Source organism: Colletes gigas, unplaced genomic scaffold, assembly GCF_013123115.1.
Source record: "Colletes gigas isolate AHSC1104 unplaced genomic scaffold, ASM1312311v1 Colletes_gigas_Sc00004, whole genome shotgun sequence".
Classification (NCBI taxonomy): domain Eukaryota; kingdom Metazoa; phylum Arthropoda; class Insecta; order Hymenoptera; family Colletidae; genus Colletes; species Colletes gigas.
The window spans coordinates 7,530,753-7,545,807 of record NW_025106633.1 but is presented as its reverse complement, the minus strand read 5'-3'; the positions used below and the strand labels follow the sequence as shown (position 1 = coordinate 7,545,807).

The window sequence follows — 15,055 nt, the reverse complement described above, 5'->3', positions numbered from 1 at the left end:
ATAATAAATAAAAAATATATGTGTTATTCTAAATTTTTTAAACGTGTTTATTAATTTTATTAACCATATTGTTTCTGTTCAACGTCGCGAAGCACGCGTCATCTACCGTCTCTGAAAGAACCCAGTCTTAATATTTACGACAACCACATCTGGCGTTACACTGTCCGCTCTCAGACTAACATGTTCGGTGTTCCAAAATCCTTGGTAATAGGAATCGCCACGTGTGTCCCAATTAGCAGTGCTTCGAGTAAACTTTAGAATAGATTTTGCTTCGTTTAGTAATTTCACGATGGTACAAAATGTTTATGCAATTCTTTTTAAACATGGTTATCAAAATTTCACGCAAGAAATTTTTTCTTTTTTTTGTAGGGGGGCGCCTTCTAAAAAGTTCGACAACCACGGCTCTACATGGTACGAAAGTCGCGTAAGAGTACTTCACGATTATACAATGGTAACTATAATAAAAATAATTTTCTAGAAACGAGATTCTAAAAATAAATCTTGTCGAGTTTGTAATAAAATAAAAATTTTTCTCGTTAAGAAAAGTACGAGAAATTTGCGTAAAAATATTATCTCGGTCAGACGCGTTTAAGCCACGCAGGCCTTTGTCTCTGAAATTGGTTCTTATCACAAATGGCGGCGACGGAGCTTGTTCGACGATCGTGCACGCTCGTTATCGGTTAGGTTCAGCCAGATGCTCGCGGCTGGGCCACGGAACGATTTATTAGAAGACGCGTCGAACGGCTGTTCATCGCCCGGACAGCTCTTTGTATTAGTCACCTGTTTATTATCTAGGAGCGACGGATCCGTCTCGAGCCGATCTTCGTTTTTCCCTTTTTGTTCGACCGGCAGCGTAGCGGTATCGACGAACTTTATGCCAACGATGCTGGCCTGGTTTCGTTGTTAAGCCGCCTTCTAGATACACAAACTATTAATCTGTTAACCTACCTGCCAGCAATACTGGTTACAATCGCCGTGGTCGTATCGAGCGACCTAGACGTTCGCTCCGCATGACGATCCAGCTGGCCTGACAGTTAACGAAATCGTTCCGTCGGTTTTACGGCGGTTTTACGACGGTCAGCGACGCGGTCGACGGTGCAAAATGGCGCGCGGGGAGGCAAATACTTCCGTAAAAAGGAATCCCTCGCCGCGCGGCGACTGAATCCCGTTCGTGGTGTTTCTAATTAAGCCGGTCTACGACCAAAGAATTCGAAAAAAAACCGATCGTTTCTTCGCAAGATCGCTCGAACACGCTATTAATCTTGCCACGCGATTTATTTTCAAACGTACTTGTTCAGACCGTTTAATTGGTCGCAGTACCGTGCGTAGAACTGTTACAAATAAAAGTAATTTATTCCCAAATACGGTATTCAAAAGATTTTAACGCTAGTACTAGTGGTCGAAACGGTTCGTAATTTTTAATGAAAATTGGAATTTATGAAAATTTATCTATCGTTTTGATCTGTTTGGTACATATAAATGCACCATAATTGTCGGTAGTTCTAGTGTCAGATATTCGAAACTCGTGTTTTACGGAAGTTGAAAGTTGTGTTCTTTGTGTGAAACGTTATCAAACGAACGAGTTCCGGAGTACGTAGCCCCCGCTCGAGGGGAGTGAACTGGGATACGAAAAGGACGAGAAGGCTGCTCCGGTTTAGGTCAACGGGTGAAGTAGGTGCGAGGTAGGTTGAAGTAGGTAAATAGCCTGGCGGTGACCCGTCACCTGCGTTCTCGTTCTATCGAGAGCAACGTCTCTCAGTGGGAGGGACACAGCGGAACGAAGATAGTGCCCCCCCCCCTCTCTCTCTCCGCGTTCCATGAACCATCGTAAACGCGTACCGTCGGTGGTGGGTTGTTCTTGTTCCGGCAGGAACAGTCCCCGCCGCGGCCAGGGGACCGATCTGATAAACTTTTCGCCTATTATTGTGACCCGGCATGCAAATCCTTTTCGCGTTAACCCAGTAAACCGGCCCGATGAATCAGCCGCGCTTTTGTTCGGAGGAACGACTCCCAACCAGGACCGTGCCAAGGCACCGATTCTGCCTCTACGCGGCGAGGTTGTATTCTAGCCTAGAAGTATGAAAATAAATTATCCTTTTCAAGCACTACCATATGGCATTCCATATATTCGTCGATCGGGAGAATTTTCACATTTTCCTCGTGTCGGATTTTAGGTTAAGACGAGGTAGGATTTGGATTGGATAGGTAGACAAACGTTACACTTGATTTAGTCACTGATAATTAACGATTTATTATATACTCGTATAACAAAGGCCAACAACACGTGTTGCAACGCGCACGTCCATAGCCACACGAAAAAACGGACGCCACGCTTCACGAGGTTAGGCAGCACCGCTGCAGTCCCAGTCGCACTCACGCATGCGCAGTGTACGTAAGCCATGGAAAAGGGCCAGGGGTGTACAGTGACGTCGATCTAGGTAAAAATTCTCCAAGTAAAAATTAAGTATCGATGACTGTAATTTAATTATAACATTTTTACATTACAAAGTGATGTCTAGATTTAAAATAATGATTAAGTTCGAAATCTTGCGGGTGTAGAAGATGTTAGAAAATAAGTTTTAAGCCAACAACTGTTTCCCCCGGTGGCTGGCGATTATGCTAGGTGCATCGTACGCGATACGATCTGTAAGCGGTTCCGCGTGCCCGCGAGCCGGCGATTTGCGTTTCTTCGGCGCTGCGGTGGAAGTTGCAACGGAAAAACCCGTCCGCTTCGGGCGGGCACCTCGACCTGGCGCAATAATCAGCTTTAATCGGCTTCGGCGTGAAACGGATGAAATATCGACTAAATATAACCGGGGCCAGGAACCAGGTGGAAAAGAGGGGCGACCAGACACGGCGGGAGCCTCGTGCCGCGAATGTAGGACATCGCATCGTCTTCGAAAAGATATACGAACGCGGGAGAGGGCACCCGATTACGTTACTGTTAAACGCCGCCGATTCTCTATGGGCCGCGGATCAAACGGGTCCGTTCATTCTCTTTACGCGTCGACGCTCGCGAGGTCTCCATCTTCGTTCAGGAAAATAGTCGAAGAACTTACCGTAACTTTTCTGTTAAAAATTGATTTTCTGAAAAAATTCGTTTCCCTATTGTTTTCCACGATCAACGGGCTCCCACTGTATTCCGATTTCTCTTTTTGTCCACGAAGTTTCGGGGCCACGTGCGCGTGCTTTCACCACTGGAAAACACTTTCTTCGCCTAGGATGGCGCCACCTCCGTTCGAAGACACGCCCATCGGGGTTTTTCCGAGGCTCGACGACGTATTTCCCACGCTGCCGTCGACCGAATATTCGAAAGTGGCCTCGTCACTGGAAACGAAACCGAGGAAAATCGCGTTTCGAGTCGGCGGGGACCCTACGCCGGGTATATCAATGGCGTAGGAGGCGTTTTCAATTCGAGAGAAAACTCTCGGCGGTCGGTGGCTGCTGGACGGTAGCCATTGTGTTCTGGCGCGGCGCTGTGGTCCTTGAAACGTCGGCGACGATTCAGAGAACTAGTTCAATTAGAGAAAACCGCGGAAAAGGAGATATCTCTACTGGCGCATCGAGGTATGAGGGTTTCGGGGGCAACCCAGCGTCGTCGGCCCGTAAAAGAGCGGGAGCTCGTGAAATCGGCGACCTTCTCTCGTCCAGTGGAACCTTCTCCGCGATAGGCATCTTCTCGGCCGCGACCCACTGCTGGTTACGCCCCTGGGCCACTTCGACGATATGCCGTTTCGCGCCAGCTGCGCTCCTGGACTCGATGATCCTCTTTTTTTCTCGCGCGCGCCTTTTATTTGGCGGGAAATTCGAATCGATTAAAAATTTAAAGAGAAAGAAACGTTTCCGTCGACATGATGTATCGATTAAAATAAAAGTGTTCGGAATCACGAGTACATTTTTTCGAACGTACAAGAGGATCGTAAAACAGAGGCTGGACAGCGAGTTAACGCAGCAGCTGTTAAGCGTTTCAGCGGGATCGTTCGAATCACGCGCGTAAATCTGACTGCATCCCCGTCCCCCTCCCTCTCGGCCTGGAACTAAAAAAATATTTACGCGGCACGCCAAACGATTTACGAACTTGTTCGCGAGAAATGTTTCTCTCTTTTCTCATTTTTTTCCCCCCCTTCTCCGCGAGGGCAGAAAGTAATGGAGCCGCGAAGTCGCAAGCTGTTTCTTCTCGCGGCAGCTGACGTAGCCCGTAATCCCGTTCCCGAGCTGGAACCAGCAGCGTGCCACTAAATTCTGGTCGGACTTGTTTTAGATGTCATCTACGTGTCCGCGGAAAAAACGAGGCTGTATCGTCGACACACCGGGTCTGCTATCTTCGTTTCGATCGCCCGTAGAGAGCGTGGAAACTGCGAAACAAAAGAGACATTGGTACCGTTTTCACGAAAAGTGGATGGCGTAATTTTCATCAGTCTCTGTTACTTTCTCTACCCTTTGGACGATCCCGATTTCTAATGTCAAAGGGTCAGTCACTGTACCGTTTACTCCTAGGTGATATTTCAATCATTTTTCTTTTTTTTTTTTTACCGCGTTTGGGATGCGAGAATGCCCCACTGGTAATGTCGTCGCGTAGGCGCGAGAAAGAGGATCCGCGAACCCGAAAGGTCTCCGTAGCGACGTCGGTCGCCTCTCGCGGAGTCGAGCGGCTCGACGACGAGTCAGATGTGCCGAGGCTATGACCGCGTTTTCTTGGTGGGCTAAGTGGCACGCGCCTACCTGCCCCCTCTCGCGCTTCTTCGTTGCCCCCACCGATCGGGCAGCTCCCCCCCTCCGTCGTAACCCCTCCACAGTGTCATCCGCCGCGTCCCCGATCAAATAGACCGGGCTCGATGGCCCTGTCGTTGTCGTCGGTCGCGTCCACGGAACTAACTACGGGGTTCCCCGTTTACCGAACGATCACGGCGCGACTGTCGCCGCCTTTTTTCCCTCCACCGCCGCCGCTAGCCACACGCGTGTGGATCTTCACTTTCCCCATTCAGCGTTCTCCGGAAATGCACGCGCACGCACAGACACACACACACACACACACACACACACACGCTCTCGCGCGCGCGCGCGTACACGCGTCACGTGTCCTTTTAACGACGTCTCCTGCGCGGTTTCAATGCACGGCCACGTGCCGACGTCTCTTTCCGCCGAAGATTAATTAAGGGGTTACATGTACACCTAGGAAGACGTAAAAGTAGGGTTAGGGTTGTTCTCCTTCCTTATTTCATCCCACGACTCTTATCAACCATTGACGATCATTTTTGCAACGTTTGGAAGTTTCGAGGTGGTCGAGTATCGTAAAATCACGTTACGGATATTTTATCGGGTCGTCCTGAAAGTTCCCGCGGTTTTTGTGGTAGACGTAGTTCGATACCGCGTGCACAGGGGGCGGTACCTAATTCGTGGGTACAAATTGTGTCAGGCAAATTCCGCGGTTCGAAACGGAAGGCTCTGTTTCCGAGAAAATTGAATTTAAACAGCGGGTCGGATACTCGATTAATAAACGATAATTACCCACATATGGGTGACACGACTTTTCACCAAGGAGTTAGAAAAAATTAATTTTCAAGCTCAAATGTCAAAGAAAATAAAGCTAGTTAGGACCCTTGAATTTAAAGGAGTCTGTGAAAATAAATTCAATAACAAATGATAGGTATACTAGTTTCCAGTTGTCTATAGACAAAATTTATTTTCCCTTGTAATTTGGGGAGTTTGGTCTGGCAGTCAACGTGTTAAATCTGGTATCGGATTCGAATGTTAGACGCTCCTCGACGTTCCCCGGCCGTTGTTCTTCAATTTTCGTGCGCCGATAATGAAAACGAAGCGTCGACGCGCGGCGTCGTTGATTTACGAGCGATCTTGGAACGGTTCGCGATGGTATTTGTGAGCCATGCAAATACGGAGCGCGCCGTTTCGAAACAGGGTCGCATCACTTGAGAAACTCTCCCTCTCTCTCTCCCTCTCTTACATCCTATCTCTCTAATGCCTTGCTTGCGTTCCTCTCCTCTCTCGTCCTCCTTCGCCGTACTCATTATCACGATTTTCCATTACCCTCGTTCGAATTTCCACGCCGGACGACTTTGCACGCCGCGTTACACATTCTCTACCCTTATTACTGGGTCATTCCGCGACAAATCGATCAGTTTTTTTTTTTTCTTACCCTCGATAGTTCGAGGATCTCGTTGACATTGAAGTAAGCGTGTAATTCGAGTGCTCGGGTACGCTTTGTTTTTTTAAAGAAACGACAGGACCAAAGATGGGATCGGGGACAATGAAATGCGAAGAAAAAGTAGTGGAAACGGAAAGGAAAGTTTCAGAAGAAACGGAACAAGCGTGGTTTTATTGAAAGGGAAGAACATTTCCAAAGAAACGGGCACAGTGAAATGGAAATAAACAGAAAAAGAATGGACGAAGAGGATGTCAAGGAGATGCTAAGGAGGAGAAACGAAGATCTGCAATCGACCATTGTATAAACATAACTCGATAACAAATATGGCGGCTATTCGTATGGACACACTGATCAATGCTCATAAATAATATTTAGAGACTGGTATTTTCGACGAGTTCCGTAAATCTTGTAAAAACCGCCGGTGCTGGGTGCTTTTCCGCCATGTTGGTCGATGCTTCGAGCGTCCTCGCAGGAATACTTCCGACCGAAAGTTTCGTAGCGAAGTTAGCATCGATTTTCGTGCCGCTTCCAGCGAGCCAGTCTGCCTTTGTAGGTGTAGCCTTTCATTCGAATTCTGGGGGGCGCTATCCGCAATATTTTTACCAAGAAGGCTGACGCTCCGCGCGGATTTCGGTATTCCACGAATCCGGGCCGTTCGTTACCGAAGTCCTCGTCGTCGACGGAAGTGTCGAGTTTCCTGGAAACTTTTTCCCGTTCCTCTGATCCTCGAATCACGCGTTTCAAACTCGAATATATATTTATTTCTAATATAATAATGTGCTCGAGTCTGTGTGAACGTTGATCGTTCCCGATGGTCGTCAGAAATTCGCGAGTCTGTGAAAAGAAGTGAAATTCTATCCAGAAGTGGAACGCGATTACGAAACGTACGGTTTTGGGCAGGAATTTATTCATTTTATTCAGGGAAAAATTTCGCAATGTTTATGTAATGTATATATCCTGTTTATAATTAAGTCTGCCTTCCTCGGGCATTCCGCATTTATGTATTCATCGAATGGACGGATAGAATGCGATACGTGTTAACTGGACGGTGACGTAGCGTCTGAATATGTAAAATCACGCGTACGTGACTACGGCTGGCAACTAGTTGGCTAGTGAAGTCACATATACGTGACTACGGCCGATAACTGCTGGCTCAAGTCACATCACAGACGAGGTATACGAGTAGACCTATGTATTTTTTCAGGCCATTACAAAAAACGAAATTACAGAAATTTTATTGCTTTTTTAACGGAATGAAACCTGTAGGAATTTTTTTCTCGAAAGTTCGTAGGATTTCAGGGGAATGTGTATTCACCAAAAATGATTGCAATTGACTCCCGCAACCGAAAATAATTTTTCCAGAACGATTTGAAACATTTCAATTTTGTCGAAAAATTTGTTCACCTACTCGAATTTTTTTCTCGAAAGTGAGCAGGAATTCGGGGGTATGTCTAATCACCAAAAATTACTGCAATTGACTCCTCTAGCTAAAAATAATTTTTTTAAAACGATTAGAAATGTTTAATTTTGTCGAAAAATTTGTCCACTTACTCGAATTTTTTTCTCGAAAGTGAGCAGGATTTCGGTGGTATCTCTATTCACAAAAAATGACTGTAATTAACTTCTTTAGCTAAAAATAATTTTTTTAGAACGATTTGAAACATTTCAATTTCGTCGAAAAATTTGTCCATCTGGCCAAGATATTACTTCAGAAAAATGTTTTTTTTTGAAGGTGCTAGACTAGAATACCCCTGCTAAAGGTAACAGGACGTGCAAAATAAATGGAATCAGATTCGATCGAGGTTCGTGTCTGCCCTCGATCGCGACTTCGGACGAGCAGCACCGATCCCAGCGTCGAAATTCTCCTATCTCCCGTCTCGATCGAACCCCCATTGTCCGTGACCCCCCTCTGGATCATTTCGAGCCTGGCCAGTACCCCGACGGCACTTCGCCGGCGATCCATTTCTCTCGCGAAACGCTCGAGCACGAGCAACGACGAGAGTCACTTAGAAAGCCAACGTCGCGACCGGCACGGTAATCCTATATCGTCGACATGGTTCGGTCTAGTCGGTACGCGGCCGCTCTAAACGCAAGTAGGCGAGCTAACCGGCCGAGAGAACTAGGCGAAATTAGAATGTTTGCTCGATCGCGCATTACGAGCGTACCTTCGGCACACGAAACTCCGACGTCGAGTCAATTTCAGGACGAGGGAAACGTGGAAAGGGTTCTCCCCCCGGTGCACCGAAAGGAAAGTTCTGGTCCGTTGTGTCGCGACCCCGGTGATTGCGACAATCTCGTTAAGAGCGTTAAACACGTGTTTCATTGACGAGGGAAAAAGGTAACAGATACCCCGACAACGATAAATCTTGTCGCGTCGACTTTTTTTTTTACTGTCGGTGGTTTTTCGTTTCGTCGCGCGACACCTAGGTGGGGCTGCGACACTTTTCGACCGAGCGGACAAAAGGTGAACGACTGACCCGAGATCGTGGCTGGGTTTCATCCTCTTTGGAACGAACGGGTTCTTATTAAATTGGAAGACCCAAGAGAAAACGTTCGAGCAGTCGAGTATAGACGCTTGTACGGAACGGCAAAAACTCATTTCCCGTATCAGCCCTAACCTAGCAATAGATATCTTATTCCCCGCCAAGTGTAGACAGCAATGTTTACGATGTAATAAAACACGCCAGTACACGTGTCTTTCAATCGGTAGAGACTTATGCAATATTCGATATTGGCAGCGATCAATCACGTGTTTCGAACAGCGAACCCACGGGTTATCGGTGCACCCCACGCTCGCCAACGTAGGTTCGGTACGACTATCCATGCTAATCGTACGAGATAGAGAATTTTATTGAAAAATTATACTCGCAAATCGTCGACATTAGCACGATCGGTTGTTAATTGAATACGTCTTCGTCTTCGTTTCCGTTTCGCTTGTCGATCGACAATGGGGGAATTTTTTCCTGTAGTTGGTATACAGACGGTGCATTCGAATCGACGCGGGGCTAATTTTAGTCGGCGAAAAATTCAGAAGCGTGACCAAGTTCGTGGCAAAGCCACACCTTTGAGGTCAGACTGAATTTAACTCCCGGCGAACCTAGTCGCGAATAAATTTTTCAACGCGACCCTGGACCGATGTATTTACAAATATATCGCCGTGGGCTTAAATGCCAGCTGCTTTCCCGGAGACATCTAGCCTCGCCGCGTTATTACGAAACTCCCCGTTAACGTAACAGTAACTAAGTATCGCTCGGATGCCGTCACGAGTCGTAAAAATGCCCCGAAAGAGCGTTTGTTCCGCGAGATTCCCGGCCACAACGTTCCACCTCTTCTCGCTGAGGTAATCGCTCAAAGAGAGATTCGTATCTTTTCTTGTACTATCGAATCTGAACGAGAAACTCATTTCTGCGATGTCTTTTCGCGAGCAGATTAAAACATGATTCTTAACACTTTTCAAATTTTAGGTTATGTAGCTTACAATGTAGCTCTTTACCGGTAACCTATCAATCGGTTGTCACGAATATAAAAAATGTCGTTAGATTTAATGAAACAATAGGGTAAGCACTTTCACAAAATTTCATTCAACGTTTCTGTGTATATTCCCACGCGATAACCTAAGGTTAACGTCTACCGGCCGGTAAAGTATTAAGATGGACATCTGTCGTCCAACGGAGGTGAAATTCGACACCACGAGCTATTTATACACCTCGATATCGTTCAGTCTCCGAGTCGTCTTTATCTTATACCAACGGACAACCGAAGGAAAAGACAACTAGCGAGAATGAGAAAAAAAGCATTGCCTTTTGTGGAAGTCGTCGCACGGCACCCCGGCTAATATCGTTTTTTAACCGTCTTTCGCGCTTCACTGGCTTCGAGGGGGATCCCTCCAGTTCGTAGAAACGTTTAACTGATCTTCGCGTCCGGGGATTCGTTTTACATTTCTAGAAAAGTTTATTTTTAGAATCGTCGAGGAATGGGAATTTATTTCATTTCGGTTGTGTCCGTCGGTTATTTTTAGCCAGTCGACGAATCCTTACGCCGTCGTTCGCATAATTACTAGCGATCGGAGACGGCAGAATTCCCAAAATTTATGCCGTCGTGCCGGATTAACGCGCCACCGTTACGATCGTTCCCGATTAACGTCAAAAAAAAAAAAAAAAAAGAAACGGCTACATAGTCGTTATCCGAACAGATCGCCGAGGCACGTACAAAAGGCTCGTTGTGACGAGACAGGACTTCGTCTCGGTCCACTTATCGCGAGGCGAAGTCACAAACACATTCTACTTGCGATTTGGAGCACACGTAGGTACATCCCGAACGGCTGAAAACTGTTATGTTTAATCGGCTGCAATTACCGGGTCGTCGGGTTTCGAGGTGCTCGAGCGCAATTGTAGAACCATTTTTCTTTTTTCCATTATTATTATTTGCTTTTATTTTATTTTCCTTTTTTATCCTCGGAGCCGACATTCGTTATGCAACGTTCGATTCGAAGTGCGAATGAAACTTAATTTGTTCGTCAGCGATTTATTTATTGCTGTAATGCTCGATTGTATGGAAGGTTCTTTACCAGTACGTGAAATTTGTGAAAAAATATCGGGAAATGTGTTTCGTGTACGTGGCTCGGTTCTACAACGACGACTAGAAACTAACAACTTTCTCTGCAATTACGTTAATAGTAACTTAATTATCGAAGTCAGCCTGCACTTCGAGAGATGAAATCCTACGGAATCGCGAGAGTTCGTTCGTGTTTAACACTTTTACCGGTGCGAGGTTCGTCTCTTGTGACAAACAGCCAGATTAAGCGCTCGAATACTTCTGGAATTACTACAGAGCGTATAGAAAATTTTACAAGCGTTTATTTCCGTTCCAGATAAATATTAACGTAATGTTTGTTGCAATCATCGAGTATAAATTGTCGATTTTGTTTATCTTTGCTAGCGGTGGAGAACCTAACCTCAAATATCGTCGTACGTTCGGTTTCAAAATGTGCTCTGAGGACGGTTTAATAAACTGAGCACAATGCAACACGTATCGGCGATACGTTGCACAATATTCGTGATTCTAGAACGCGAACGTAACCTCGCAGGGAGAACGCTCGAAGACGATTCTCGCGTCGAGGCGGTTTTCGATCGAACGTTAAGCGGCCTAACCTAAAATTCACGCGCCTCCGAAAAAATGTAGAACAGCCACTCGCGCAACAATGCGATTCCGCGATCGCGCGCCGGTTTGCCAAGAGACGCCTCGGTTTGCGCAACAATCGATGTCGAAACGTGTAATCAGCAGTTTTTTCCTTTTTTTTTTTCCTTCTTTCGCAGCCCTCATTACCGACCGATCGGCAGCGTTTCTAACAGAGGCGCCATTTTTAGGGTATCGTCTCCACAATGGGCCAGGATTCGTGGCGTGCCAAGAATAATTAACTCCTGTCAGTGATAACTGCCGGACGTGTCACACACCAAAAGATTTATCTAAATTCTATTTTTCTTTCTTTATCGTCACAAGAACAATTTGTACAATGTTTTCTTTCAAACCTTTGGCTCGTGACACGTTAGGTTAGGTTGCAAGACTTGGTATATTTTCTCCATGAAAATCGTTAGGTACAAATTCGAACAGGATTTTTTCAATTTTGTTTTACGTGTTATTATTGTTTGCACTTTGTTCGATCCTCGAACGGTGCTGTGACATTTTAGGTGCACGCATGGCGTCGTGGGGTAAAAATGACCACAGTGTGAAAAGCGTATAAAACTATCTATTTTAATCTGAAAGGGAAAACGCGACTAGTATTTTTAATTCTTTAAACACCCCTTGCGATGAACGCTCAAATATACGAACGAATTCAAATATAATTATAAATTTAAATACATCATAAATTTTCTTCGTCGTTCTATCGAATGTTTTTAGCCCCCGTGGGGCATTTGTCGATCTCAGACGGCGAAACGAGATTTTCGTGGACCGAGTAAAGACGAATCCACGCCGTCAGCGTGCTTTGCAATTTTTTTTTTCTTTTCTCCCCGTTCGGTGGGAGTAATTATGTTCATGCACGAATGGCCTATTTAATTCAATGAAACGAGCCATTGACGAGCCTATTCAGCCGTACGACAACGACGAGGTCACGTAACACAACAGACCACACCCACACGCGCACGCTCACGAGCGTGAATCGCACCCACGCGTTGCTGGTGTACGCTGTATGAAGCATTGGAGACGCGTGATTGTACAATTAATTTGATTTCATGGCTCGTCGATCTTGTAACAGTATCGGGACGTTGGCAGGATAATCTGTCGATCGAACGGGGAGGATTCTTGTGCCTCTGGAGACCCCCCGAGATCGTATCGCGTTTTTAAACGTGGCGATTCTCGGAGGAATTTATAACAAACGTTAACGCTTCGACGACCGGCGATATTTTGCAAGCTTGCTCAAAAAAAAAAAATATTTACCCTTTCATTTTTCTACCTATTTTTTGTAATAAATTCTATTCAAATTTATTTCCCTCGACGTGAATTTATGGTACGATATTTGGACGTATTGCAGGGAGTTTGCTAAAGGTGTCCTTTCGATGACGGAACAACCGGATATTCCTATCGAGCTCTTCCCACAAGAGCTCAATTGGGTTCAAGTCCGGTGACCGTCATATTCCTCGGGACCCCCTTCGTTTCTTTTCGCAATAAGAACCCTTTACACAATTTAGTCGAGTGCTTAGGGTCGTTATCTTTGTGCACAATAAAATTTCTGCCTATTAGTCGGTGGCCTGGTGGCGTGGCTTTGCTCGAGCATCTGCTTACAGTCTTCCTTTTCCATTGTATTTTCTTATTGTTATCGGTTGCTTCTTCGACCGTCGGGAAACGTACCCACGCCATAACCAAGCCGCCAACGTTTCTTCTTCCATAAATCGACGGACAGTATGGATTTATCGGTTCGCAGCAACGTTTTACTACGTTCTTTTTTACGAAAGCAATGGGTTGGAAACATACTGTACGCGTACAAAGCTGTAGATTCAACTAATTCGTATTCTGTAAATTTCTTGGGTCCGCATTCCTTACTGGATTATTCTCTCGCGCTACGAGCACTACATTCTCAGATTCCAGTGCTCTAGTTGCATTTTAACGCAGAAATTATTGGTTCTAGTTTCAATTTTGAATCATTAAAATTCTTCAATTCGTCCAGAAGTCATGATTTTTTAAACATACGCTTGAAATTTTTGGTCACGGAGTATATTTTCGGTAAAGAATTTTTTTCTCGAAAGTATGTAGGAATTCGAGGGTATGTCTATTCACCAAAAATTACTGTAATTAACTCCTCTAGCTAAAAATAATTTTCTTAGTACAATTAGAAATTTTTTTTTTCGTTGAAAAATTTCAGCGTCTACTCGAATTTTTTTCTCGGAAGTGCGTAGGATTTCGGGGGTATCTCTATTCACCAAAAATGACTGTAATTAACTCCTCTAGCTAACAATATTTTTTTTAAAACGATTTGAAACTCTTTTTTGAGTCAAAAAATTTAGGCACCTACTCGAATTTTTTTCTCGAAAGTGAGCAAGATTTCGGGGGTATGTCTAATCACCAAAAATTACTGTAATTGACTCCTCTAGCTAAAAATAATTTTTTTGGAACGATTTGTGATTTTTTTTTCGCCGAAAAATTTGTCCGTCTACTCGGATTTTTTTCTCGAAAATGCGTAGGATTTTGCGAGTATGTCTATTCACCAAAAATGACTGTAATTGACTCCCCTACTTAAGAATAATTTTTTCAGAATGATTTGAAATTTTGTAATTTAGTTATTTGATAACATTTTAACGAAGCCTCAATCAAGAAATTGATATTCTTGATTTTCGTTTTATTTTGGCCTCTAGAATCTCTCATAAAAATTTTTCCCGGGGATGACACCCTGTAAACATCCCGATACTTTTCTTCGTGTTCGCGGAATTTACGTGCATCGAGTGCATGCTGCGTCCAACCATCGACTGTATTAGTAACCGTTGGTGATACGCGATACGACGATGGTACCGTGGCACGTTACAGTGACGGGGTTATGCTCCTACTTACGAGAACGAAGATCGCGGTTAGCCTAGATCACAGATAGAGCCTAGCCAGTGCCACGTACCACGGCAGGGTAACTCCACGAAGATGCCGCGATCAGATCCAGCGAAAACGACGGCTCAAACACCGTTCCCTTTGATCATAACAACCTTGTTGCACCATAAAAGAAAAATAAAATCCATGTACAGAAGATCCACGAGCATAACGCGAGGCTCGACTATACGTTGCTATCGAGTCTAATCTAGACCCGAGGTACGAACCTGGGAAAAGAAATTTTTCCTCTGGAAGCTGCTCGTTTAGGAGATATTGTCTTCCAGTGTTACGAGTCTGTAGTGATTTTCTTTAAAACCACTCTCGTACATTATTATTTCCCAGTAGAATCGACTCACGGACCGAAGAATATTTTCTCGGCTCGGAAACGACTGGAAACGCAAGTCATTGTGCTTTAAAGTGTGTTTCTCCCCCAACTTGGACATTCAATATCGAAGATCGTTCTTCCGTAGGGAAATATTGCGCGCAGCTTGCAACATTCCCATCGACTTTCACCCGAGAGACAGCCAAAGGAAAAAAGGAACGGAGGGAAAGCTTTCTAAAGCGTTCGGTAACGACGCGAAACAGTGTTCCAACGGTTTTGGTTGTGAAACGAGCGAGAAAAGGCGGAGAATCGAGGCCGTTCGTCGGGTTAGTGTAGCAAGAATACCTTAGCAACGTTACACCGTCTCTTATCTCGCGTGGAAATTCGACCGTCGAGCGCGGCGTTTTCGCTTTGCTTTCTTGGTTGAAGCACTGGCGGTGAAACGGGCTCGGTGGTGAAACATCAACGACGAAATTTCGACCACGTTCACGCGGGAGGGAAAA

General features: G+C 45.2%; 1 protein-coding gene across 3 annotated transcripts in view; it reads left to right on the top strand.

The window, feature by feature from the left end:
• Positions 1 to 15,055, top strand: part of LOC122405402 (protein roadkill-like) — a 106,499-nt gene that overhangs the window by 22,567 nt on the left and 68,877 nt on the right. The window contains exon 3 of one of the 3 annotated variants that reach the window (XM_043410109.1): positions 370 to 411. The exons of 1 other annotated variant lie outside the window; for it this stretch is intronic. The gene's annotated coding sequence lies outside the window, so the exon portion shown is untranslated. Of the gene's footprint in view, positions 1 to 369; positions 452 to 15,055 lie in introns of all 3 variants that reach the window. One more of the 3 variants, XM_043410107.1, reaches the window with a different exon arrangement.